This window comes from Nothoprocta perdicaria, unplaced genomic scaffold, assembly GCF_003342845.1.
Source record: "Nothoprocta perdicaria isolate Ctin4 unplaced genomic scaffold, notPer1 scaffold_346, whole genome shotgun sequence".
Lineage (NCBI taxonomy): Eukaryota > Metazoa > Chordata > Aves > Tinamiformes > Tinamidae > Nothoprocta > Nothoprocta perdicaria.
In genome coordinates this window covers 274,727-281,047 of record NW_020455584.1, presented here as the reverse complement: position 1 = coordinate 281,047, position 6,321 = coordinate 274,727, and positions in this window count along the sequence as shown.

Here is a 6,321-nt window from a genome sequence, read left to right as displayed (position 1 = left end):
AAATTAATTTTCAAATGCATTTGATTAATTATTAAACATCACAATGTGAAACATAATGATGAGCTGAATGAATAGAGATAATTAGCATGAATTAGATGACTAAACAGCAAGAGAAGAAACGTGAGTGGACTTTATTCTACCTGCTACTGAACAAAGAACTACACTTATCTGTTGTGTAATGTCAGTATTTGAGTCTTATGTTTTGCAACATATCAACAAAGTGGCTCTTGGTTATTTCTTGGACAACGAGAATTCAATCCAGCCTGGACACTTGCTATTAATATGGGGTAAAATTAAGTAGTAAAGTTAGAGCCCCTGTGACTTACAGCAGATGCTATCTGTTATTTTCAGGATGACACCAGTTTCCTGGCTCCCTATCAATTTGCTGTCTCTCATTTTACTCGTAATCTGTACTGTCTTCCCACAGTAAGTGGAAATATATTTGGGGCTTGAATTACTGCCTTGTAAATTACAGTAATTGGATGCATCTTCCTGTTCCGCACTTGTTATGGCACACTTAATCACTTTAGTCTTAACTGAGTTTATGTTTTGAAATGTACCATCATAATGCAGCTTTTTTTGCCATGAATGTAAGCGCTGTATGGAATCATGTGTCCATGAACTCAATTGTCATTCAATATCATTTAAATGTGCCTTTAAATAAGCCTTGATAAGAGGATCTATTCAATAAACTTTTCTTCATATTCTTTCACTTGTGCCTTTTTTTTTTTGCAAGTTTGCTTTTTTTTTTTTTCCAGATTTTTATTAAATGTTGAGGCATATTTTTTATAACAGTAGCCAAAACCCTCGCTTTCCTTTGTGTAATGAGTATGTACAAGCCCATGGGAATACCTGCTTACCCTGCGAAATGATTTCCTTCCTGACCTTGCTGTCCAACACGCTCATGTGTCCTCTCAACCTTTAGTAGAAAAGCTTTGTAGCCACTATAATTTAGTGTAGGCCAATCTCAGCAAAGGTGCTGGTGGGCTCAACTGTGGGAGCTATTGCCAAAGCAAAGGGATACTTCAGATGGCTGCTTGTTGTCAGACCCTTCCATAGCAGAGCAAGGGCATGGGGTTAGTGCTAAGCTCAGTGGGGAAAAAAAAAGGTTGTAATAATGGTATGATGGTATGTGCCTCCTGCACTAACCATTTCATCGTTAGCAGCCTGTCTGGGTAAGAATCAGCCAGTGACTACAAGTTTCCCCATTGGGGGAAAGCTAAGACATTAGTAATAGAAAGCCTTTCTACATTTTTAGATTAAACTTTGTTGTCTATATCTTGAACTTGCACAGGCACTTCAAATTACCTGTGCTGGAAAGGATGAAATAGCCCCATAAGGAAGCAACAATGCTGGATTTTGGATACACTAAGCTATAGTATTAAATATGTATTCAAAGTGAACTTACAGCAAAGGGAATTTGATGAGGTTTTGACAGGTCCTTTTAGAATATACCTTAGCAACCTTTTGGAAATATTACTTTTATACATTTGTGTAACATTGTGTGCACAGGTAAGGAATACTTCACTGTCTGAAAAACTCTAGCCCTATGTGTTCAAAAACATTCATGCTTATGTGTATGTACAGCTATTAAAACCATTCATTTATGTTTTGATTTGAAATTTGACTTCTGAATTTCACAGAAAAAAAAAGAGCTTCTGTGCACATGAAACAGGGAGTCCAGGTAAACCAGAGTGCATCTGTGGCTGACACTATCCAGCCTCTCTTGTCACTTACCCGTGCACATTTATATTGCGATTTGTTTGGGGTTTGAAGAGCGAGTGTAATTCAATTGAATTAGTCTCAGACTATTTAACAAAGCCAGGCACAATGTTCCACACTTCACAAGGAAAAAGCCCATCTCTCTGCCGTGGGAATGGTAACTGGCAAATGAAATGAAAAAGGCTGATTAGAATTGGCATTTCTGAAACTCCTGCAGCTCCTGGGCACCATGCTGCTGCAGAAAAAGGGCAGTGTTCGTGCCTGTCAGAGATTATAGACCGGTTTCCATTCTGCTTTAGTGACCCTTTGACAATCGGAGCAATTTTCCTGTTTAATCATTAAACATTTAGCTTAAATATTAAACAGCCAGCCGGCTTTCTTAAACCAGTCTTGAAGCAGAATGGGGCTGCCTTTATCACCAGTGAGAGCTCCCCAGGTGAAGCACCGTAAAAGAGGAGAGGCTGGAGCACGTCTTTCCAATGGGAACTATGCAGGGCCCTCTCCCAGGCCAGTGGTGGGAGGTGGGAGAGCCTTTAAAGCCCCTCTCTGGAGTGGGGATGTTTCCCTGCTGCCTCTACGTTGGAGGCAGCGCTCAGAGGCCGCCCTGGTGAAGGTGACAGGCACAAGCGAGGGAGGGACGGCCCTTACCAACCCCCTCAGCACTGCGGTGGGAGCCAGGTTTCATTCGTAGCTACGAGGAAAGAGCGGGAGGCAGCTGGAAAAGGCTGCTGTTTGCTGCTTGCAAATAAAGCAAAGACCAGAGCAAGCAGAGGCTGCGGGAGCTACAGATGGGAAAAAGGGAGAGGGGGAAAAAAAGATCCCCCAGTCTGACTCACAGTGAAAACAGCAGCACTGTGAGTCAGCTGAGACAGAAAAAAAAGCAAATGGAGAAGAGGTGCTGCAGACAACCTGAACCCTTTTCTTCAGCTGCTGTTTTTACCTACTGGTGTCACACCTGCTGTGCCCCAGCTCCTCATGGCACATCACTTATTTAACCTTTTCACACCTTTGGGAGCCAAGAAGTTATGTTTTCTTTGAGAATAGAGAGGAAAGAAGGCAAATGGGACCTTATTGTGGTGTCAGGCTCAGCAGGTCCTATCATAGAATGCTTAAGGTTAGAAGGGACCTCAGAGGTCATCTAGTCCAACCCTTCTAAAAGTGTTTCCTTAAGTTCCTGTGGAACTTTTGGTGCCTCAGCTTGTGGCCGTTTCCTCTAGTCCTATCGCTGGCCACCACTGAAAAGAGGCCGCCCCCTCCTCCTCACTGCCTCCCTTGAGGTATTTATAGACACTGATCAGGTCCCCCCTCAGCCTCCTCTTCTCCAGGCTGAACAGGCCCAGCTCTCTCAGCCTTTGCTCACAGGGCAGATGTTCCAGGCCCCTGATCATCCTTGTAGCCCTGCGCTGGACTCTCTCCAGCAGCTCCACATCCCTCTTGTCCTGGGGAGTCCAGAACTGGACACAGTCTCCAGATGTGGCCTTTCCAGGGCTGTGTATGGGGGGACGATCCACTTTTCAGTCCACCTCAAATCCCACTGGTGCAAGCCAGGCAAGCAGGCAACAGTCCCATCCATCCCTGCCTCCTGCTGAACAGGGACAACCAAGTCCCCATGCAGTGATACAAGGCAGCAGAGCCAACCTCAAAAACTACTCCATGAAATCACCCTCTGCAGTCTGGGTCTCACCTTTTTATAGTTGCTATTCAGGCCATTCTGTGTTTAAATTTTGAGTTTGCTCTATCTGAGCACTTCTCACAGGACTAGACATATTCCCAGCCTTAGGCAGAAAGTCAAATTACATAATTGAATAAAAATACCACCTGGAGGCATTTGTCTGATTTGTCTGATGTTACATAGCCTGCTAGGGTCATAAGATACAAATTTCCCACCAGTCAATTCCCCCATCCCACTGACCGGGTTCTGCTCCCTACTAGTAAATGTTTTTCTCTAGTTGGAAACCATGCCATGAACCGGCTGGAGAATGTTTAGCATTTTGTATTCTTTATATACAAAACAACTCAATGTTCATACTAGACAACTAGCAGCAAGATATTCCTGTAAAATGGACAAATCTAGAGAGTCCTGTTCTTTGAAAACATATTTTTAGGTTTTTTTTTCCTGATCTCGTGTCATTTCTCCTTCACAGGCAACCAGTTTTGCATTGTAAATATTTCCCATAATAGTTGCTTTCCATATACAAGAAAACAAATTTCGTTAACAAATTTTGTTAACAACCAAAACAAATTTGGTTAAAATCCAGATGGGGAAATTAAATGTGCTCTTTGTTAATGAACTGTGACTTTTTTTTAATCCACTGAGCTCCAGCATTTGGCAATCAATGTTTTGGGCTGAGGTTGCATTCACTGTTCTGCTCTTCATTTGTAGCACTTGGCTTCTGAGTTTCTGTTCTCCCTTTATTTTTCCTTTGTGTGTCTGTGTGTGTTTGTCCTCGTTTTATGTCACAGAAGCAGAATAATACATCAGAAGATTGGGAAAAGCAAAACTTTCCTTAGTAGAAAGGTAGTACCTATAAAAGGAAAGAGTAACTTTAACAGAGTGGCACTGTGTGCTTGCCGAGCCCCCAAGAAGGCCAGCAGTGCCTTAGATGCCCTCGTGCACTCTTCTAGGGATTCCAGCAAATGCAATTTTCCTTATCCTGTGGCCATGAAAGGATTAGATAGAGTGTAATTTTATGCTGCCTATGACTTTATCAACACACTACAGATGTTCCTGGTTATGCATACCTTCACGTTGTTATTCTTCATCTTTCTGAAGTATAACTGTGAGCACCACAGCTACTTGCAGTGCAGTAAGACAGCATCCATTCCAGATGGTATTGAAAATGAAGCAAAAGACTTAACTAGAGGTAGTCAGTCTCATTCCTATCCCTGGAAAGGTGATGGAGCCGCTCATCCTTCATGCTATTGCTACGCACATGGAGGAGAAGAAGATGGTCAGAAGCATTCAGCACACATCCACTGAAAGGAAATCATGCTTAATCAATCTGCTTTCCAACCATAGATTTCTGTGATGGAATGACTGCCTGGGTAGCTGAGGGGAGAGCAGTGAATGTTGTCCGTCTTGACTTCAGCAAGGCTTTTGACACTCTCACCTCCAACATCCTCATAGGTAACCTCAGGAAGTGCGGGCTGATTAAGAGGACAGTGCAGTGGATTGAGAACCAGCTGAATGACAGAGCTCAGATGATTGTGACCAGGGGTGCAAAGTCTAACTGGAGGCCAGGCACTAGTGGTGTCCCTTAGGGATCACTACTGGGTGCACTGTTGCTCAATTTATTAATCAATGACCTGGATGAAGTGACAGAGTGCACTCTCAGCAAGTTTGCAGACACGAAATGGGGAGGAGTGACTGACACACCACAGGGCCATTCAGAGGGACCTGGAGAGACTGGAGAGATGCGTAGAGGTAGACCTCATGAAGTCCAACAAAGGGACGTGCAGGGTCCTGCACCTAGGGAGGAACCTATGCAGCCTGCACCAGGTCTACCCATGCGCCTAGGCTGGGAGCTGGCTCACTGGGAAGCAGCTCTGTGGAGGACCTGGGATTCCTGTTGGACCTGGGATTCCTGGACAATGAGTTGGCCATGAGCCAGTAGTTGTGGCCAAGAAAGCCAATGTTATGCTGTGCTTCATTAGGAAGAGCATTGCCAGCAGGTCAAAGGAGGTGATTTTCCATCTCTGCTCAGCGCTGGTGAGGGCACATCTGGAATACTGTGTCCAGGTTTGGTCATCCCAATAAATAAGAGGTGGGGCTCCTGGAGTAAGCCCGGTGGAGCACTGCTAAGATAACAAAGGCACCGGAGCATTTCTCATATAGCAAAGGCTGTGAGAGCTGGAATCGCTCAGCCTGGATAACAGAAAACTGAGGAGGGAATCTTATCAGTGTGTGTAAGTATCTGAAGGAGGGTGTAAAGAGGCTGCAACCTGATACTTTTCATTAGGGCCCAGTGACAGGAGAAGAAACAATGGATACAAATTGAAACACAAGAAACTCTGTCTGAACATAAGGGAAAAAATCATCTTTGAAGGTGACAGAGCGCTGGAACAGGTTGCCCAGAGAGGTTGTGAAGATATTCAAAAGCTGTCAGGACAAGACCCTGGGCCACATGGTCTAAGCGACCTTGCTTGAGGGATTTGGACTAGACAATGTCCAGAGTTCACTTTCCATTCTGTGTTTCTGTGATTCTGTAATTTTATCGTTTGTGCTTGGACTTCCGTGGTCAGATTTCCATGTCAAAACTGCTTGGATCATAGTTTAAACAGTATCATTTTAATAAAAACCCTCATCAAGCCCAGAGTTTCCAGGTGAAGTATAAAAAGCAGAGTCCATCCTTTGAGGGGAACTACTATTTAAACACATAGGTTTCCCACCTGCAGGCAGCTGTGGCAGAGCCATCCTTCTGCACTGAAGCACAACAGAGCAGTGTTGAACGCTGAAATAAATGGTGCCATCTTCTGGCTACATAATATCATTGTTTTAGCACTTCTTCAGGGAGAAAAACATAGCCAAAGCTCAATACTTTACCTTTCAGAAAGGTCCCCGTGGGTATTTCTGCAGTAGTTCTTACAATTCCTGCTGGG